General features: G+C 40.0%; 1 non-coding gene across 1 annotated transcript; it reads right to left on the bottom strand.

Annotated features, from left to right (window-relative positions):
* Positions 1-17,700: 17,700 nt before the first annotated feature.
* On the bottom strand, positions 17,701-17,810 carry LOC148574508 (small nucleolar RNA R71). The gene has a single exon (XR_015906211.1). It is a non-coding gene; the product is annotated as a small nucleolar RNA R71 (small nucleolar RNA).
* Positions 17,811-23,100: the final 5,290 nt, after the last annotated feature.

Below are 23,100 nucleotides of genomic sequence, written 5' to 3'. Positions count from 1 at the left end.
ACAAGATGGCGGATGTGCATAGACTACAGGAAGCTCAATGAGGCTACACGAAAGGACCATTTTCCCCTTCCATTCATGGATCAGATGTTAGAAAGACTTGCAGGGCACGCTTATTATTGTTTTCTCGACGGTTATTCAGGATACAACCAAATAGTGGTTGATCCAAGAGACCAAGAGAAAACCGCATTTACCTGTCCGTATGGAGTGTTTGCCTATAGGCGCATGCCATTTGGGTTATGTAATGCCCCTGCAACTTTCCAACGCTGCATGCTTTCTATCTTTTCAGATATGATAGAAAAATTCATTGAAGTTTTTATGGATGATTTCTCGGTATTCGGAGATTTTTTTCCTAGTTGCCTACATCACCTCGCCTTGGTATTGAAAAGGTGCCAAGAGACCAATTTGGTCTTGAACTGGGAAAAATGCCACTTCATGGTGACAAGGGGAATAGTCCTTGGTCACAAAGTCTCTCCCCAAGGCATTGAGGTTGATAGAGCTAAAGTGGAACTTATTGAAAAACTACCCCCACCCAGTGATGTCAAGGCAATTAGAAGTTTTTTAGGGCATGCTGGTTTTTACAGAAGATTTATTAAAGATTTTTCAAAGATAGCCAAGCCCTTAAGCAATCTCCTTGTGTCTGATACACCATTCATCTTTGATGAAACCTGCATGCTAGCATTTACACATTTGAAAATGAGGTTATCCTCTGCTCCTATTATTTCCCCACCTGATTGGAACCTACCATTTGAATTGATGTGCGATGCATCTGATTTTGTAGTTGGGGTAGTGTTAGGACAAAGGAAAGATAACCTAGTTCGTGTGATATACTATGCTAGCAAAGTCCTTAATGAAACTCAAAGAAATTATACCACTACTGAAAAGGAGTTGCTAGCAATAGTTTTTGCATTTGACAAATTTAGATCATACCTCATTGGTGCTAAAGTGATCGTTTTTACAGATCATACATCACTTAAATATTTGTTTGCCAAGCAAGAATCGAAGCCAAGACTAATAAGGTGGATCTTACTGTTGCAGGAATTCGATATTGAAATCAGAGACAAGAAGGGAGTGGAGAACAAGGTGGCAGATCACTTATCTAGAATCCCTCATGATCAAGGTGGAGAAAATGATACAAATGTTAACGAGCTCTTCCCTGATGAGCAGTTGATGACAGTTCATAAAGCACCATGGTTCGCAGATATTGCAAATTTCAAGGCAACTGGAGCATTACCCCCAGGGATCAATAAACATCAAAAGAGGAAGCTCATGAATGATGCAAAATACTTTGTCTGGGACGAGCCATATCTCTTCAAGAAATGTTCAGATGGAATTCTTAGAAGATGTGTCTCGGAAGAGGAAGGGAGAGAAGTCCTGTGGAACTGCCACGGTTCATGCTATGGCGGGCACTTTGGAGGGGACAGAACTGCAGCAAAGGTGTTACAAAGCGGATTCTTTTGGCCCACTCTTTTCAAGGATGCCAAAGAGCTAGTAAAAAGCTGCAATGAATGCCAAAGATCTGGAAACCTGCCCAAAAGAAACGCCATGCAACAAAATTTCATCTTGGAACTTGAACTGTTTGATGTGTGGGAATTGATTTCATGGGACCATTCCCAACCTCATATGCAAACAATTACATCCTGGTAGCAGTAGATTATGTTTCCAAGTGGGTAGAGGCTATTGCAACCCCAACTAATGATAACAAGGTAGTCATGAACTTCCTCAGGAAGAATATCTTTAGCCAGTTTGGAGTCCCAAGAGCCCTCATCAGTGATGGAGGGAGCCACTTTTGTAACAAACCACTAGAAGCTCTCCTCTTACGATATGGGGTAAAACACAAAGTAGCCACACCTTACCATCCTCAAACAAGTGGGCAAACTGAGATATCCAACACAGAGCTGAAGAGGATCCTGGAAAAGACTGTGGGCGCATCTAGAAAGGATTGGTCGAAGAAGTTGGATGATGCTCTGTGGGCATACAGAACAGCATTCAAAACCCCACTTGGAATGTCTCCATATCAATTAGTCTATGGGAAAGCTTGTCATTTACCACTGGAGCTGGAACATAAAGCTTTTTGGGCTATCAAGATACTAAATTTTGACAGCATTGCTGTTGGTGCAAAAAGAATCCTGTAGCTGCAAGAGATGGAGGAATTCAGGTCACAAGCCTATGAAAACACTAAGATGTATAAAGAGAAGGCAAAAAGAAAACATGACATGCACTTGGCACCCAGGAGTTTCGAAAAAGGGCAGCAAGTACTCCTTTACAATTCTAAATTAAGGCTGTTCCCAGGGAAACTCAAGTCAAGGTGGTCCGGACCTTTCTTGGTTACAAAAGTATCACCATATGGCCATATCGAAATCACGGATGAAGGTTCAAAGAGGACTTTTACAGTGAATGGACAAAGACTCAAGCATTATCTGGGCAACATGGGGGAAGACCCCAGAGTAAAGTACCATCTCAAATAATTAAGAACTCGTCAAGCTAGCGACGATAAAAGAGCGCTCTGTTGGGAGGCAACCCAACCTCAGGTAGTTTCAATTTCATCTTTATTTCAACAAAAGTCACAAGTGGTTTCCCCTGTATTGAAAGGAGCTAAGTTTGGTGTTCCACACCAGAACAATCCAAGAGTGATGGTGTAATTCTAAGTTTGGTGTTCCACTAAAGGACATTGGTTAGAATTACACCCCACTCCCAAAAGAACATTGCTAGCTCCATCCAACCAAGAGAAACCACTTAGGTGTAGTTAGACTATAGGTGATCATTGCTTTGTTGATAACAAGATATGAGGGTCTCTGCATATATGCAATGTTGTGTACTGGGCAAAGAACTAAGTTTGGTGTTCACACACCAAACTGAGTTCAAGAGGCACAAGCATACATATAAGCTAACTATGTCTCAAGTGCTTTGGGAACAAGCAACTTCCAGTGACCTTGTAGGAATCTTATAAGGAAATGGTGCACCTTCACCCAAAGAAGCGAGGCAGCAAAAACTAGGAGGATGACAAAGAGAGAGGGGGACCAGAGATCATCACCCGAAGGTTGTATTGTTACCTGATTCCATTGTACTTAGAATTGTTGAAAGTTGGAGGTCCGAATTGCACTTTTGATTTGTAGTTACTTGCAGTTGAACTTTTTTTTAAATTCTGTCTTTTAAGTTTTCCTTCTGAATAGGTCCATGATTTCTGGTTTAAATGTCACTGCATCATTCCCTTATTTACTTGTAAGCTTGTCCCTTTTTATCAAATGAAGAAGAGAATATTTATGTTTTTAAAAGACCAGAGTAGGGTTCCTAATGTGGAGGTGCATTCATGAATCTTTGGGGTAGTCATAAGTTAGCTAAGTTGGTTCAACCACAAGGTTAGGAGGACAACTATCTATCCTGAATACTTGACTTTGGATATACTCATGAGACTAAGTTAATAACAAGATCCTAAGAAAAGAAAAGGGAAAGAACCATGGAAGTGAAAAACAAAAGAAAAAGAGTAAGCAATAAGGCTAGGTATCAATGGTTTTAAGCTTGAGGCAAGTGTCTGTGGTGCTCCTGTGTGAGGGATCTACTTGGATGAATAAGCTCTTAGGGGTGCCTTATCACTTGGTAACTTGGGTTAACTAACTCGGGATTATCAGATGAAAGTCCACTATCAAGAGTAACCCTCACTACAGAGCATTTAGTAACCCAAAGAGGTGCTGGACACCAAGGTCTCAAGAAAAACAAATAAATAAACTATATGCCTGTGGTGTGTATGTATGGGGGAGAGACTTGAGGGAGTAAGTCCTTAGGGGTGCTTCAACACCTAGCACCTTGAACCAACTGGTTCGGAAGTATTGGCTGAAAGCTTATCTTAAAGAGTTGCCCCCTTACAGAGCACTTAGCCTAAATAACACAAACAACCCTTGTAATAACAATAAAAGGATCAATGAATAAAAGTCTCATGGGATATGAACAAAGTGGGTGTTTTAGGACAGAATAAAGGTCTGAAAGCCAGTAATGGAATGAACCTAAGTTGCTACGCATGAAACCACCATAAAATCAGTAATATGACTTCCACAAGGAAGACTCATTCCTCTGGATATTCCATTCATCATTCTCTTGTTCCAGTACTTGCTTAGGGACAAGCAAGCTTTAAGTTTGGTGTTGTGATGCCAGGGCATCTTGGCCAGTTTCACTGACCTTTTCTTTACTGTTTTTAGGTTAGTTTCATTCATTTCTTTAGGAAATAAGCTAGTTTTGGGTAAATATTCACTTATGCCTTGACTCAAGCATACATTGTGCATTTTACATGATTTCATGAGGATTTTGCATAAGTTTAGTGACAAATATTATGTTGCATTACTCATGACTTGGACTAGAGCTTTGATGCACTTTGTTGCTTGATTTCAGGACCAAAAAGAAGCAAGAAAAGGGGAGGTAACTTGCAAGATTAATGAGAAAAGTGATTGCCAATAACACTCTCAAAAAGCCATCAATGCCCACATTAGAGAGTCACGTTAACCAAGTTAACGTGAACTCTAACGTGGAGAAGAGAAGTTGAGCCAACGTTAGAGACACTCAACATTGTCACTAACGTTGGAAATTACTCATAAGTGGCCACGTTAGAAGTCACGTTAACCTAGTTAACGTGGCCTCTAACGTTAAAGGGGGGAAGAGAAGCCAACGTTAGTGACACTCAACATGGTCACTAACGTTGGCCTATGGTGCAAAGTACCACGTTAACTTGGTTAACGTGGGAACTAACGTAGAGGATGAAGAGTTGTCGACAACGTTAGTGACACTCAACATTGTCACTAACGTTGAAGCAACCACACAACCCCCAAGAGTCACGTTAGTTAACGTGGAAGCTAACGATGAGAAATGAAGGATGAGCCAACGTTAGTGACACTCAACATTGTCACTAACGTTGGGATGGCTAAAAGATGGCCACGTTAGAAGCCACGTTAACCTAGTTAACGTGGACTCCAACGTGAGACCTAGGGGCATATTGGAACGTTAGTGACAATGTTGAATGTCACTAACGTTCTCGAAGGATGGCAAAGGCCACGTTAGAAGCCACGTTAACCTAGTTAACGTGAGCTTTAACGTAAAGCAAGAAGGGGCACAATGGAACGTTAGTGACAATGTTGAGTGTCACTAACGTTCTCGAAGGTTGACAAGGCAACGTTAAAAGCCATGTTAACCTAGTTAACGTGGGTTTTAACGTGAGGCAAAAGGGGTGCATTGGAACGTTAGTGACAATGTTAAGTGTCACTAACGTTCCCGAACTTGGACTTCCACTAAATGATTAACACTCCTTACGCCCTGAGCTTAAGTCTCTGCCCACTCCGCACTTTCTCTCTGCAAGTAAAGCCAAGCCCAAATAAAGAAAGGAACTGCTTCAAACTCAAGATCCAAAGGCCCAAGACTTGAAGAGTAAACTAGAAGCTAAGAAGAGTGGTATATATAGGAGTAGCTTTGAATTGTAAAGGAGTTCTGGAGGCTGAAGAACTACTCTCTGTATTTTACTTTCTTTGCAATTTCTAGTTTTATGATGTATTCTCCATATTTGTTTTCATCTTCAAGAGCTATGAACAACTAAACCCCTTTCATTGGGTTAGGGAGCTCTGTTGTAATTTGATGGATCAATACTAATCTTCATTATTCTTCTTCTATCTTTCCTCTTAATTTTACTTGAAAGCTTTCGGTCTTCATCCAATTGAGTAGTTATCTTGGAAGAGAAGCTATTCAAACTTGGATCTCTTTTGAACCTTGGAAGAGGAATGAAGAGATCAAGCTAGAAATGCTTTCTCATGCTGGACCAAATTGGGTTTGGATGGGTATGTGACTGTAACCCTCTCAATACTTGGTTTGGGAAATGCATGTGGTATAATCAGTGACCATACTTCATCTCTTCTCATGAGCAATTGACCAAGGAATTGTCTATTGATCAAGATTTGAGAGATTGAATTGCAAGAAATTGCAATTCAATCACTTAAGATTGCCAAGGAGATCAATGAGTGCATTGATTGAGGAAGAGATGAAAATGAACTTGATCCGGAGAATTGCAACATCTCCTAAGCCCAATGAACTCCCCATCTCTGATCTTACCCATTCTCTTTAATTTCTGCGATTTACTTTTATGAGCAAATCCCCCATTCCCATTTACAATTCTGCAATTTATTTTCAGTCATTTACTTCTAGTCCTTTAATTCTAGCATTTACTTTTCTGTTATTTACATTCCCGCCATTCTATTTTCTGCAACTCTCAACCCAAATTCTGGACTCGCTCAACTAGAACATTCTTCTAATTAAAGTTGCTTGATCAATCAATCCCTGTGGGATTCGACCTCACTCTATTGTGAGTTTTTACTTGACGACAAATTCGGTACACTTGCCGAAGCGAGATTTGTTAAGAGACAAGTTTTCCTCGCATCATGTAGCATGACAGCCCTTTTCTTGTTAACTTCTGAAGCGTTCACTGTGCCCAGAATTGATCTCTTTATAAGCTCATATCAACCTTTTGCTTCGGGAATAAGATCTCCCCTTCTCAAGTACTTGTGCCTTTTATGATTGTCCCTCTCCCATTCAGCATTAACCACACAGATATCACTAGAGATTTTATCATAATCTGGGTTCCCATTTACTATTTTTTTAGTACCCAGGCTCATCAAAATGTGCCGGCCTCAGTCCTAAGACCTTCATAATGGTCTTCGGACTAAAGTCTACTTCCGCACCCCTTACATAACTCTTGTAAGTTGGGGCACTGGTTGTATCCAGCCTTGCAGTGTTAGCATAAAACCCGTTATGATGTTTGCATTAATCCTGGTGATTGGTGAGGTAAGCGCTTCCCATTTCCTCTTCCTGATCTTGGCTCTTATTTCTGGGCATTCATCATCAGGTAGTTGAAAAGGGATCTCTGGATATATTCCTTTTCCTGTCATCCATTCAAGTTGAAAACTGTCTCTCAACAATTTCCTACCGGCAAGTGCACCGGATTCGTCGTCAAGTAAAAACTCACTGTAGAGTGAGGTCGAATCCCACAGGGATTGGTTGGTTGATCAATTTTAATTGGAGAATTGTGCTAGTTGAGCGAAATCAAAATTGGGCTGAGATTGCAGAATGTAAATTTGGCGGGAAACTTAAATTGCAAGAAATTAAATGACAAAAATTAAAGTGTGAGAAATTAAATGACAGAAGCTTAAATCGCAAGAAATTAAATGGGAATAGGGTTAAGCATGAAATTAAAGAGCAGAATGTAAATAAAATGGGTAGATCAGAGATGGGGATTCATTGGGTTTCAGGAGATATTGAACTCTCCGGATCAAATTATTTTCATCTCTTCCTATATTATTGCATTCATTGACTTTACTTGGCAATCTTAGATGATTGGATCCCAATTTCTTGGCTCACAATCTCTCTAAACATGAACAATTGCCCAATGTCTTGATTTAATTACTCATGGGAAAAGTTGAAGTTCGGTAACTGATTAGACCACACAAATTCATAGATCAAAGTATTGGTAGGATTAAATATCACAATATCCATCCAACCCCCAATCTAATCCAATGTGAGAAAGCATTTCTAGCATGAATTCCTCATCCCTCTCTCAAGGATCAGAGGAATCCCAATTGTGGATAGCTTCTCTGTCAAGACAACTATCCACTGAAATTTAGATCGAAAGCTTTCTAACAAAAATCAAGAGAAAAGATAGAAAAAGAATATGAAAACTATTATTGATCCATTGAATTACAATAGAGCTCCCTAACCCAATGAAAGGGGTTTAGTTGTTCATAGCTCTCAAAATGTAAAATGGAATTGAAAGATACATGGCAGAATTAAAAGACTTGTAGAAAATTAAAATTAGCAAAGTGTCAAGATCTCTCCAAAAAAAAAACTCCTCTATCTTAAATTCTAAGCTATTTATACACTTTCTTCCATTGATCTTCAATCTCTAAATTTGGCTTTTAGCCTTGATTGAATTGGGTTGAAGTTGTTCCAATTGGTTTCCCTTGTTGTTGAGAAGAGATCTGCTTGAATTGTAAAGTTCTGATGCAGCATGTTTGAGTCCACGTTTGGGGGGCCAACATTGATTCAAACACCCCTTTGAAAATTCAGTTCTGCTTGCTGTTATTGGCGTTTGATTCAACGTTGGAGTGCCAACGTTTTTCTACCCACGCGTACGCGTGCCTTGCGCGTTTGCGCCCTTGGGGTCATAATACGCATCCATACGTGCGCGTACGCCACGCGTGCACGTGGATGCAAAAATCCCAATTCCAGTTTCAAATGCTTTTAGAAGAACGTTGGCCTCAGCGTTGGACTGGCAACGTTCCCTCCAACGTTGGCCTATCCACGCGTACGCATCAGCTACGTGTGCACGTGGATTGTCAGAATTTCCAATCCACGCATGCGCGTATAGCATGCGAGCGCGCGGATTCTCAAAAGTTAAACCCACACGTACGCGCTATAGACGCGTGCGCGTCGTTGCACTTTTTCAAGTTCTAATTTTGATATCAAGATCGCGCATGTTGGCCACCCAGGTTTGAGGTAGCGTTGTTTGTCCAACGTTACCCTTCCACGCATACGCGTCACCCACGCGTGCGCGTGGATTGTCAAAATTTTCAATCCATGCGTGCGTGTATAGTACGCGTGCGCGTCGCTACAAATTTTCTAAATCTCCAGAAAGCTGATTTTATCACAACGTTGGGGGTAACGTTGGCTTGCCAACGTTCCCTCCAATGCAGGCACTAGCAAACTATACAGAAACTTGCTCTGCCTCCCTCTCAACATTTGAGGCAACGTTGGTGGTCTAATAAACCACTATTTTATGGTTTATCTTGTGCTCAATTGAGTGGTTTTTATCAACACTTTACCCACTTATTCATACTAATCGCATGTTTTACATTTTCCTTCCTGATTTTGTGCTATGATTGAAAACATGTTTCCTGGGCCTTTAAATTACTAACTTTAATCCTCTTTTATTACTATTTGATGCCGTGATATGTGTGTTAAGTGATTTCAGAGATTACAGGACAGGAATGGCTCAGAGGATGGAAAGGGAGCATGCAAAAGTAGAAGGAATACAAGAAGCTGAAGGAACTGCTAAGCTGTCCAGCCTAACCTCTTCGCACTCAAACGGTCATAACTCGAGCTACAGAGGTCCAAGTAATGCAGTTCTAGTTGCATTGGAAAGCTAACGTTTGGGGGCTTCGCAACGATATATAATTTGCCATAGCTTCCCCGAAGCCAGGCGACGACGCTTCCGCGTCACTTTCCCGCGTGACCTGGCAAAAACCCAATCCGCGCAAATGCGTGGATGACGCTTCCGCGTCACTTTCCTGTGACTTGTACGTACCAGAATATGCTGGGGGCAATTTCTGGGCTGTTTTTGACCCAGTTTTTGGCCCAGAAAACACAGATTATAGGCTATAAAGTGGGGGAATGCATCCGTTCAACAACATGTCTTCCATTATTCACTTTTCATAATTTAGATGTAGTTTTTAGAGAGAGAGGTTCTCTCCTCTCTCTTAGGATTTAGGATTAGGATTCCTCTTAAAGGATTTAGGATTTCTTCTTCTCAAATTCTAGGTTCAATGTTCCTTTTATTTATTTTATCAATTTAGTTTATGAACTCTCTATGTTTAGATTGATTTTCTATTATTAATTCAATTGAGGTATTTCAGATTTATGATTCTTATTTAGCTTTCTATATTCTTGGCTTTAATTGATTTATTGGAGACTCTTGAGTTATCAAACTCATCGTGATTGATAATTGTTATTTTTGCTAATTGAATTAAATTCCGATAACTCTAGTCCTTTCTTAGGAGTTGGCTAGGACTTGAGGATCAAACTAATTAGTCCACTTGACTTTCCTTTGCTTTAGTAAAGGTTAACTAAGTGGGATTAAAACTCAATTCTCATCACCATCGATAAGGATAACTAGGATAGGACTTTCAAATTCTCATACCTTGCCTAGAGTTTATTTTATAATTATTAATTTATTTCTCTTTCCATTTAAATTACATGTTCCTTATTTCAAAAACCCAAAAATACATTTTTACTCATAACCAATAATAATTCATACCTCCCTGCAATTCCTTGAGAAGGCGACCCGAGGTTTCAATACTTCGGTTATCAATTTTATTGGGTTTTGTTTAAGTGACAAACAAACATTTGTACGAAAGGAATTTTTGTTGGTTTAGAAGCTATACTTACAACGCGATCATATAATTGTGAATTTCTTTACCGACAGGAAATCCGATTCGTCATGGTCCAACTTGCCACCAACGTTACTTCTTGTTCATCCATTCCATGCTCCTTCTTTAACTTCCTCCCATACTTTCCTTCACCTGTCATCAACCAATACATATATCAAAGCCTTGCTAAAGTCATGAGAATTCTCATCATTCTTAGCACACAGGTAATTATAGCATAATTCTCATAACAAATTTCCTTCGGCAAGTGTACCGAATTTGTCGTCAAGTAAAAACTCACAATAGAGTGAGGTCGAATCCTACAAGGATTGATTGATCAAGCAACTTTAATTAGAGGAATGTTCTAGTTGAGCGAATCAGAAATTGAGTTGTGAATTGCAAAAAGTTAAATGCGGGAAAGTAAATGACAGAAAGTAAATTGCAGAATCTTAAATGGGAATGGGGGAATTGCTCATAAATGTAAATGACAGAAATTAAAGAGAATGGGTAAGATCAGAAATGGGGAGTTCATTGGGCTTAGGAGATGTTACATTCTCCGGATCAATCTCATTTACATCTCTTCCTCAATCAATGCACTCATTGATCTCCTTGGAAATCTTAAGTGATTGAATTACAATTTCTTGTAATTCAATCTCTCAAATCTTGATCAATAGCCAATTCCTTGGTCAATTGCTCATGAGAAGAGATGAAGTATGGTCACTGATTATACCACATGCATTTCCCAAATCAAGCATTGAGAGGATTATAGTCACATATCCATCCAAACCCAATTTGGTCCAGCATGAGAAAGCATTTCTAGCTTGATCTCTTCATTCCTCTTCCAAGGTTCAGAAGAGATCCAAGTATGAATAGTTTCTTTTCCAAGATAACTACCCAATTGGATGAAGATCGAAAGCTTTCAAGTAAAATCAAGAGAAAAGATAGAAGAAGAATAATGAAAACTAGTATTGATCCATCAAATTACAACAGAGCTCCCTAACCCAATGAAAGGGGTTTAGTTGTTCATAGCTCTGGAAAATGAAAACAAAGATGGAGAATACATGATGAAAACTAGAAGAGAAAAGAAAGTAAAATACAGGAAGTAGTTCTATGCTATTTTCCAACTCCCAGCAACTCCCTAAAATAATTCAAAGCTACTCATATATATACTACTCTTCTCATCTTCTAGTTGGTTCTTCAAGTCTTGGGCCTTTGGATCTTGAGTTTGAAGCAGTTCTCTTCTTCATTTGGGCTTGGCTGTACTTGCAGAGAGAAAGTGTGAAGTGAGCAGAGATTTTAGCTCAGGACGTTAGGGTTGTTAACGTTTAGTGAAAATATGAGTTCGAGAACGTTAGTGACAATCAACTTTCTCACTAACGTTCCTAAGTAAAAGCCACGTTAACCTCAATGTTAGTGGCACAAACGTTGCCACCAACGTTGCCTCTAGGTCCTTCGCACACGTTATTCAAATGGTTATAGAGTTTTAATAATTAAAAGATAAATAAAACATAAAATAGGATAAAGATACTTATGTAATTCTTTGGTGAGAATTTCAGATAAGCGTATAGAGATGCTTTCGTTCCTCCTGAACCTCTGCTTTCCTGCTGTCTTCATCCAACCATTCCCACTCATTTCTATGGCAAGCTTTGTGTAGGGTATCACCGTTGTCAATGGCTACTTCCCATCCTCTTAGTGAAAATGGTCCAAGATGCGCTGTCACCGCACGGCTATTCATCTGTCGGTTCTCAATCATACTGGAATAGGATTCAGTAATCTTTTTGCGTCTGTCACTACGCCCAGCACTCGCGAGTTTGAAGCTCGTCACAGCCATCCCTTCCCGGATCCTACTCGAAATACCACAGACAAGGTTTAGACTTTCCGGACCTCAAGAATGGCCGCCAATAGTTCTAGCCTATACCACGAAGACTCTGATCTCACGATCAGGAGGCTAAGAGAAACACATTCAAGCTTGTTTGCATGTAGAACGGAAGTGTTTGTCAGGCACGCGTTCATAAGTGAGAATGATAATGAGCGTCACATAATCATCACATTCATCATGTTCTTGTGTCCGAATGAATATCTTAGAGAAGAAATAGGCTTGAATAGAATAGAAAAACAGTAGTACTTTGCATTACTTCATGAGGAACAGCAGAGCTCCACACCTTAATCTATGGTGTGTAGAAACTCTACCGTTGAAAATACATAAGAACAAGGTCCAGGCATGGCCGAATGGCCAGCCCCTAAAACGTGATCCAAGGATCAAAAGATAATCCAAAGATAAAACTAAAGATGTAAATACAATAGTAAAAAGTCCTATTTATACTAGACTAGTTACTAGGGTTTACAGAAATGAGTGAATGATGCAGAAATCTACTTCCAGGCCCACTTGGTGTGTGCTTGGGCTGAGCATTGAAGCTTTCACGTGTAGAGGTCTTTCTTGGAGTTAAATGCCAGTTTGTAACCTATTTCTGGTGTTTAACTCTGCTTTGCAACCTGTTTCTAGCGTTTAACTCCAGAATAAGGCAGAGAGCTGGCGTTGAACGCCAGTTTGCATCATCTAAACTCGAGAAAAGTATGAACTATTATATATTTCTGGAAAGCCCTGGATATCTACTTTCCAACACAATTGAGAGCGCGCCATTTGGACTCTTGTAGCTCTAGAAAATCTACTTTGAGTGAAGGGAAGTCAGAATCCAACAGCATCTGCAGTCCTTCTTCAACCTCTGAATCTGATTTTTGCTCAAGTCCCTCAATTTCCGCCAGAAATTACCTGAAATCACAGAAAAATGCACACACTCATAGTAAAGTCCAGAAATGTGATTTTTATTTAAAAACTAATTAAAATATACTAACAACTAACTAAATCATACTGAAAACTATGTAAAAATAATGCCAAAAAGCGTATAAATTATCCGCTCATAAGAGATCCACGCGCACGCGCACATGGCGCAGCCGTGTGCATCGAGGATTAGCGTTCACCAACAATGAATGCTACGTTCATTTCGAGTGAACGCCTGCGACACTTTAAGAGTGGGAACTTGAAAAAGGGAATCGACGCGCACGTGCACATGCCGCGCCCGCGCCGATGAAATAAAAGTGGTGATGGACGCAGACGAGTAAAAGACGCTGGAATGCAGAATTGATATGTTTCCATACACGCACAAGCGCACAAGGTGCGCACGCGTACATAGCGTTCATAGCGCGAACGGAGCGTTCAGTTAATCAACGCTGCTCAAGGACGCGCTCGCGCACAGTACGCGCTCGCTCCAATGATGAGGAATGCCAGGGACGCGCAAGCGCACAAGGCGCGCACGCGGACATAGCATTCATGGCATGAACGGAGTGTTCAGTTAATGAATGCTACTGAAGGACGCGCTCGCGCACAGTACGCGCCCGCGTCGTTGGGGAAAAATGCAAGGGACGCGCATGCACACAGGATGCGCCCGCGTCGGTGAAAGAACATTACGTTCAATTTGAGAACGCTACGTTCACCTGAAGCTGCAACAAATGGCCATTTCGATCCATTTCATGCAAGACCAAAAAGCCCACTCCAAGTGCTGAAGACCTGAAATAGAAAGTGTATATATAGATAGGAATTTAATTTCAAGGGGCTCTCTCTTTTTAGTTTTCAATTTCTAGAATTTAAAATTGAGATCAGATCTAAATTTTCTTTTCTATTTTCATTTTTTCTCTTCTGCAATCTTTTACTTTCTGTTTTGGATCTGGAACTTGGATTGAAGAATTCTTTTGAATTCCTTCAATCTGGAGTCATCTCTTACTTTCCCCTTTTGTATTTTGAAGAATTTGAGATCTGATCTTAGCTTTTCTTTCACTTTCATTTCATTTGCAATTTCCTGTTTTCTGTTTTGTTAAGAGAGCAATTGAGATTTACATTTTCATTCTGTTGTCATTATTCTACTACAATTGTCAATTTCTATTTCCAGTTTTGTTTTGATTCCCAATACCCAAATCCCTTTACTATTCATGCAATTTAAGTTTCCCAACAATTTAGATTCAGCAATTTATATTACTTGCACTTTAAGTTTCAGTTATTTACTTTTCTTGCAATTTAAGTTTCAGCTCTTTTAATTTCTTGCACTTTAAGTTTCTGCAAATTACCTCTTCTGCACTTTACTTTTATGCCAATTTACCTTATGCACTTTAGCTTTCTGCAATTTCACTTCTGTTGATTAAAATTCACTCAAATCATCAAATATTCGCTTAACTAAATTCATCACCATACTAAAGTTGCTCAATCCATCAATCCCTGTGGGATCGACCTCACTCTTGTGAATAATTACTACTTGATGCGACCCGGTACACTTGCCAGTGAGTTTTGTGTAGAATCGTTTTTCCCTCATCAAGTTTTTGGCGCCATTGCCGGGGATTGATTTAGATTGACAATGATTAAGTAGGTGATAATCTAGATTAAGCAATTTTTCTTTCTTTTGTTAAGCATTTTAACTGCTTGAGATTTTGTTTCAACTAACCTTAACCACACTCTAGCAGTAGAGTGTCTTATTTTCATTTTCTGGTGTTGTTTGTATGCAGGGAGGAAGGAGAGGTGAATCCACCTCCTTTGATTCTGAGCTAGAGAGAACATTACTGAGAAGAAGAAGAGAAGCAAGAGGAAAGGGAATTATTGGAGAAGAAGCATCAAAAGAAGAGGATCAAGAGATGGAGGATAACATCCCAAATCACCCTGAGGATATGGCCAACAACAATGGCCTACCTCAAAGGAGAGTCCTAGCTTCTTACACCTTCCCCAATCCAAGAAACTGAGGGAGCAGCATACTAACTCCCAATGTTCATGCAAACAATTTTGAGTTGAAGCCTCAACTTATTACTTTGGTGCAGAACAACTGTTCCTATGGAAGAGGTCCACTTGAAGATCCAATCCAACACTTATCCATCTTTCTGAGGATTTGTGAAACTATTAAAACCAATGGTGTGCATCCAGATATCTACAAACTGTTGCTGTTTTCATTTTCCTTAAGGGACAAGGCTTCTCAATGGCTAGAGACATTTCCCAAGGAAAGCATCAATAATTGGGAAGATTTAGTGAGCAAATTCCTAGCCAAATTCTACCCACCTCAGAGGATCATTAGATTGAAGATAGAGGTGCAAACATTCACTCAATTGGATGGAGAATCACTATATGATGCCTGGGAAAGATACAAAGCCTTGATCAGAAAGTGTCCACCAGAGATGTTCAATGAATGGGATAAACTCCAAAATTTCTATGAAGGATTGACACTGAGGGCTCAAGAAGCTCTTGATTATTCAGCAGGAGGTTCATTACAACTCATGAAGACAGCTGAGGAAGCCCAAAACCTCATAGATACTGTAACTAACAATTGATAAAGTATTATTTTATGATTTATATTATGTTTAATTGAGTGGTTTTATCAAGTCTTTACATACTTATTCATATGATTAGCATGATATTACAATTCCTTCCTAATATTGTTTATGGTTGAAAACTTGCTTCCTAGAAACATTTAATTAGTACATTTTAACTCTCCTTTATACCACTCGATGCCGTGATCCGTGTGTTAAGTGTTTTAGACTTCATAGGGCAGGAATGGCTTGGAGAATAGAGAGGAAGCTTGCAAAAATAGAAGGAACACAAGAAACTAAGGAGATGACCAGCGAACACTGATGCGATCACATGGCTCACGCGAGCGCGTGAAATGAAGAAATCGTAGTGACACGAACGCGTGCCTGACGCAAACGCGTGGAGTGGAGTCTGCACGAATGACACGAACGCGTGGACGACGCGAATGCGTGACAAGCCGAATGACGCGAACGCGTGGACGACGCGTACGCGTGACCTGCGCAATCTGCAGAAATAACAGAATACGCTGGGGGCGATTTTAGGCCGCGTTTTAACCCAATTTTCGGCCCAGAAACACAGATTAAAGCTAGGGAACATGCAGAGACTCGAGACGCATACACACATATTCAGATACATCGATATTAGGATTGCTTTCAGTTTCAGATCTGAATCTAGATTAGCTTTACATTAGTAGTTTATGCTTTTGCTTTGTATTTTTGGATGCTGAAGATTCATTACCTCCGTGAAGACATTCTTTAGTTTGTTTCCTTATTCCTTTACTCTTATTAGTTGCTCATTGACCCTATTCAATTAAATATGTTGCATTTTGAATTTATTAATATACAGAGTTACTTTTATATTTTTATGTCTTCTTATATTTTTATGAGTATTAATTCCATGTCAATGGAGTAGATTTCCTACTTGACATGGGGGGTTGATTAAGAGGAGACACTTGAGTTGGAATGCTCAAGTGCTTAGTTAAATTGGACGTTGTTGGCTAATTCTTTACCTACTAACGCTAGACCTTCCCAAGGGAGAGGACTAGGATTTGCGAGTAAGAGTTAGCTCAATCACTTGACTTTCTTTTATTTAGTAAGGGTTAACTAAATGAAAACAATAACCTCTTTACACTACACTTGAGAAGATTCCAACAAGAATAGAACTTCCAATTAATCATTCCCCCAGTCAAGGCCTTTTAATATTAATAATAATTCTTAGTTTTATTGCTTTAATCTACAATTATTTTTACTCATTATCAAAACTCAACTTTTCTGGAAAACTTCTAGTTAATAAAATAGCACTCTTTCCTGCAACTCGTTGGGAGACGACCTGGGACTCATACTCCCAGTATTTTTATTTCTAAAATTTGTGCAACCCCTTTTTAAATTGGTGAAGCAGACTTTAGCTGGTTGAGAGTTATACTCGCAATGCATTTCTCTTATTAAGACTCCTTTAATTTGTCTAATTTCTGCCCTCTCATCAATTTTTGGCGCCGTTGCCGGGGAGTTGCAATAGTGTGCTACATTATTAATTAGTGTACATATTTTATTTTATTTGCATATTTTATTTTTATTTCTGTTACCATGAGCTACACGTCTTTCTCATTGAATGACGCATTCATTACCTGATCTGAGCTTTGCCACTTTTGATCCTGAAATTGAAAGAACTCTTTCACGTATTAGGTGAGCTCGACGTCGGTTAGCCTATGAGGGTGGAAAAGTGATTGTTATCGATTCACCGGTCTCATCTGAGGGCGAATCTAAACCGCCTTCTGAGAGTGGGACAAGCTCATTTACTACTGATTCAGTTGATTCACGTGCAGGTGACATGGCAGAACCTAGGAGAATTACTCTCTAGGAAGCTGGAGCCCCAGATTTTACACTGCAACCTTATCAAGTACATCATCCAAACCTGGCTGTAGATTTTGAATTGAAGACTGTACTAATCAACTTGATGCCCAAGTTTCATGGCTTACCTGCTCAAGATCCTATTAAGCACCTTAGGGATTTCCAGACAGCCTGTTCTACTATTAGGCATAATGGTACAGATAAAACTTCTATTCTGTTAACTGCCTTTCCATTTTCTCTTGAGGAAAAGGCAAGGGAGTGGTACTACTCCCAACCTGAAGCGATTGTTACCAACTGGGATACACTCAAGAGAGAATTTTTGGAAAAATACTTTCCAGCTGAAGTCACAGATAGACTGAGAAAAGAGATCTCCTGCATTGTTCAAGGTGACTCAGAGAGACTCTCTATGAATACTGGGAGCATTTTAAGAATCTTCTAGACGCATGCCCCCATCACATGATTGATAGACTAGTGTTGATCAGCTACTTCACTCAAGGCATGAATCCCCAGGATAAAACTACACTGGAAGGTGCTAGTAATGGTTCTACGAAAAAGTACAGAACCGCAGATGAAGCATGGTAACTGATTAGCGACTTAGCTGAGTCAACTAGGAATGACAGACCGAGGCGTAGCCACTCAAAAGCTGTTGCAGAGGTTTCCTCTAGCATTGAGACTACTGCTCTTACACAGAGTATATGTGAAATGACCAACCAACGGAAGCAGATGCAGTTGAACCAACAACAACAAGCTCAGCCTCACCCACCACAACAGAGCCAACAGTTAGTTCCCCAAAGAGTATGTGGAATCTGTGCTGATTATAGTCATAACACTGATGAATGTCCACAGCTCCAACAGGAAGACAACACTGTGGCAGCTACCCATAACTTCTATGACCGCCCGAATCAAGGATACAACCAACAAGGCGGCAATTACAACCAAGGTGGAAACCATAACCAAGGATGGCAGGATAACTCCAACCAAGGTTGGAGAGATAATTCTAACCATAATTGGAGGGACAACTATAACAGAGGAGGCAGAGATAACAATGGAAACCAGAGGTGGAATAACAACATTAACAACAGAGCAGAATCAGAACCAGTCTTACAGAGCACCTCACCTAAGACAATCTCAAGGATTCCAGTAAAACCAACAGCAGGTTCCTTAGATCACTTGCTCCAATTACTCATCAAATAACGAGATGCTCCGTTCTCTTGCACAAGGGCAACAAGACATGCAGACACAGTTAAACTCTACTTTAAATGGTATGACTGCCATTTTACAAGCTCTCGTCTCCCGGTTAGATTCATCACCAAATTCCACTGCCTTCAAGCTCCAGTGGAATTCCTTCTCAACCCCTACCTAATCCCAAAGGTGGCATCAATGATATCACTTTAAGGTCCGAAACTACATTGCAGGAGAGGAACCAGGAGGAGCCAAGCCTATCAGAACATGTCCCAACTGAGGATGTAGTGGAAGTGGAAGATGCTGAAGAGGAAGAGGACGTACAAGACATAGTTGAAGAAGAAGCAGCTCAACCACAGAACAAAACACCAAAGGATGCAGAGGCTGCACAGGACGCCATTCCTATCCCATTTCCACACCTGGCAAAGAAATCCAGGAAGCAGATGGAACTTGATCCCAAAATGGTAGAAATATTCAAAAAGGTTGAGGTAACTGTTCCCCTTTTTGATGTTATTCAGCAGGTACCTAAATACGCAAAGTTTCTAAAAGATTTATGCATACATAAGGATAAGATTAATGAATTAGAAACTATTCCTTTAGGTAGTTCTATATCTGCTTTAATGGGAGGTATCCCTGAAAAATGTAGTGACCTAGGTCCATGTATGGTTAACTATACCATTGGAGTGTAATTTTTTCTGACTACATGTGTGATTTAGGAGCATGTGTTAGTATAATGCCATTGTCTATATATGTACCTTGAGGCTCCCTCCCTTAAAAAGGTCGGCAGCTCGTTTTGTGTTAGCAGATAAAAGCATTATTATAGTAGTTGGAATTGCTAAAGATGTATTAGTGAGCATTAAGGGGCTCACATTTCCTATTGACTTCTATATCCTGGAAATTCTCCCTAATGACTCAGGAAGACCATCATCAATCCTGCTTGGAAGACCATTCCTAAAGACTTCAAAGTTCAAGCTGGATGCATTCTCAGAAACTTACTCCTTTGAGATAGATGGCAGAACAGTGAAATTCAGTTTAAATGAAGCTATGAAGCATCCTCCAGAAGATCATTCTAACTTTCAGTGCGACATTATTGATGAAACTGTAGCTGAAGTTCACCAAGAAGAAATGGAAGAGAAGCACATGGAGCAAGGTCCAAGTGTGGGGACACTTTCTGAAAACAATGAAGACCCTTTACCATTATCACCAGCCCCAGATGATCCAGAGCCTAGCTATGAGCAGAAATTGGAATTAAAGCCTCTTCCTCCACACCTCAAGTATGCTTACCTTGAGGATAAGCAGAAGTTCCCAGTTATCATTGCAAGGGAACTCATCTCTCAACAAGAAGAGCAACTGCTTAATGTGCTGAGAAAACATAAGAAAGCAATTGGATGGAGCTTGGCGGATATAGTAGGCATCAGTCCCCAAGTTTGTGAACACAAAATATTCTTAGAAGAGGGAGCAAAGCCTGTCCGTCAACCTCAAAGAAGATTAAATCCTATCATCTTAGAAGTTGTCAAGAAAGAAGTAACCAGACTACTTGAAGCAGATATCATTTACCCCATTTTAGACTGTGAATGGGTAAATCCAGTACAAGTGGTGCCCAAGAAGTCTGGAGTCACAACAATAAGAAATGAGCATGGAGAGCTCCTGACAACTAGAGTGAAAAATTCATGGAGAGTTTGCATTGACTATAGGCGTCTCAACCAAGCCACTCGCACGGATCATTACCCCTTGCCATTCATTGATCAAATGTTTGATCGCCTGTCAGGTAAATCTCATTATTGTTTTTTAGATGGTTATACAGGATATTTTCAAATTCATATAGCTCCTAAAGATCAAGAAAAGACTACTTTTACATGTCCCTTTGTAACATATGCTTATAAAAGAATGCCTTTTGGTTTATGCAATGCACCAGGTATTTTCCAAAGATGCATGATGAGTCTTTTCTCTGATCTCATTGAGAACTGTATGGAGGTTTTTATGGATGATTTTAGTATATATGGTGATTCATTTGGCCTTTGCTTGGATAGTTTATCTAGAGTGTTAGACAGGTGTGTTAGTAACAACCTTGTATTAAATTTTGAAAAATGTCACTTTATGGTAAAACAAGGAATTGTACTAGGACATGTTGTGTCTAATACTGGCATTTCTGTAGATCTAGCAAAGGTGGATGTTATTTCTAGTTTACCTTACCCCTCCTCCGTGAGGGAAGTCCGTTCGTTCCTTGGCCACGCAGGTTTTTACAGGAGATTCATTAAGGACTTCAGTAAGGTAGCACTGCCTTTATCCAGATTGCTGCAGAAAGATATTGAGTTCGAGTTCAGTGAGGATTGTATGCAAGCGTTTGATAAGCTGAAGATCACCCTGACTCAAGCCCCAATTGTGAGAGGACCAGACTAGAGCCAGCCATTTGAAATTATGTGTGATGCTTCCAACCATGCAGTAAGAGCGGCGTTGGCTCAGCGCGAAGGTAAGGATCCTTTTGTAATTGCTTATGCATCTAAGACTTTAGATGCTACTCAATCTAATTATACTACTGCTGAAAAAGAGCTTTTAGCTATTGTTTTTGCTCTGGATAAATTCTGAGCCTATTTACTTGGTACTAAGGTAGTAGTCTACTCAGATCATTGGTACACGAATTGTGAATCACACTTTTCACAACTCGTACCACTAACCAGCAAGTGCACTGGGTCGTCCAAGTAATACCTTACGTGAGTAAGGGTCGAATCCCACGGAGATTGTTGGTTTGAAGCAATCTATGGTTATCTTGCAATTCTTAGTCAGGAAGTCAATTGTATTTATCAGTTGAATTGCGAATAAACAAGAGAGCATGGGTTAAAGGTTACTTGTTATGCAGTAATGGAGAATATGTTGGAGCTTTGGAGATGCTTTGTCTTCTGAATCTCTGCTTTCCTTTGTCCTCTGATTCACGCACGCACGTCCTTCTATGGCAAGTTGTGTGTTGGGGCATCACCGTTGTCAATGGTTACATCCCCTCCTCTTGTGAAAATGGTCCAAATGCTCTGTCACAGCACGGCTAATCATCTGAGGTTCCCGATCATGCTGGAATAGGATTCACCCTCCTTTTGCGTCTGTCACTACGCCCAGCACTCGCGAGTTTGAAGCTCGTCACAGTCATTCAATCCCTGAATCCTACTCGGAATACCACAGACAAGGTTTAGACTTTCCGGATTCTCATGAATGCCGCCATCAATCTAGCTTATACCACGGAGATTCTGATTAAGGAATCTAAGAGATATTCATTCAATCTGATGTAGAACGGAGGTGATTGTCAGACACACGTTCGTGGATTGAGAAAGGTGATGAGTGTCACTGATCATCACCTTCTCCATAGTAAGGCGCGAATGGATATCTTAAATAGGAACACGCATGTTTGAATAGAAAACAGAAATACTTGCATTAATTCATTGAGACACAGCAGAGCTCCTCACCCCCAACAATGGAGTTTAGAGACTCATGCCGTCAAAGAGTACAAAGTTCAGATCTGAAATGTCATGAGATGCAAAATAATTTTCTAAAAGTTGTTTAAATACTAAACTAGTAGCCTAGGTTTACAAAAAGTGAGTAGACTATGACAGATGGTGCAGAGATCCACTTCTGGGGCCCACTTGGTGTGTGCTGGGGCTGAGACTTAAACAATTCACGTGCATAAGGCTGTTTTGGGCATTCAACGCCAGGTTTGGATCCATTTCTGGCGTTGAACTCCAACTTTTAATCCTTTTCTGGCGCTGGACGCCAGAATTGGGCAGAGAACTGGCGTTGAATGCCAGTTTACATCGTCTATCCTTGAACAAAGTATGGACTATTATATATTGCTGGAAAGCTCTGGATGTCTACTTTCCAACGCAATTGGAAGTGCGCCATTTCGAGTTCTGTATCTCCAGAAAATCCACTTTGAGTGCAGGGAGGTCAGAATCCAACAGCATCAGCAGTCCTTTTTTAGCCTGAATCAGATTTTTGCTCAGCTCCCTCAATTTCAGCCAGAAAAATACCTGAAATTACAGAAAAATACACAACTCATAGTAAAGTCCAGAAATATGAATTTTTCCTAAAAACTAATGGAAACAAACTAAAAACTCACTAAAACATACTAAAAACTATATGAATTTAACCCCAAAAAGCGTATAAAATATCCGCTCATCACAACACCAAACTTAAACTGTTGCTTGTCCTTAAGCAACTAGAAAAATAAAATAGAAGACTAATAGGTTGAGAAGCAATAATATCTCAGAGTTTTGAGAGAAGCTCAGATTCTAATTAGATGAGCGGGACTAGTAGCTTTTTGCTTCCCAACAGTTTTGGCATCTCACTTTATCCATTGAAGCTCAGAGTGATTGGCATCTATAGGAACTTAGAATTCAGATAGTGTTATTGATTCTCCTATTTCAGTATGATGATTCTTGAACACAGCTATTTCATGAGTCTTGGCCGTGGCCCTAAGCACTTTGTTTTCCAGTATTACCACCGGATACATAAATGCCACAGACACATAATTAGGTGAACCTTTTAGATTGTGACTCAGCTTTGCTAAAGTCCCCAATTAGAGGTG

The sequence above is a fragment of the Arachis ipaensis genome, chromosome B2, assembly GCF_059453495.1.
Source record: "Arachis ipaensis isolate K30076 ecotype BB chromosome B2, ASM5945349v1, whole genome shotgun sequence".
Classification (NCBI taxonomy): domain Eukaryota; kingdom Viridiplantae; phylum Streptophyta; class Magnoliopsida; order Fabales; family Fabaceae; genus Arachis; species Arachis ipaensis.
This window is presented reverse-complemented; position numbering and strand designations above follow the sequence as displayed.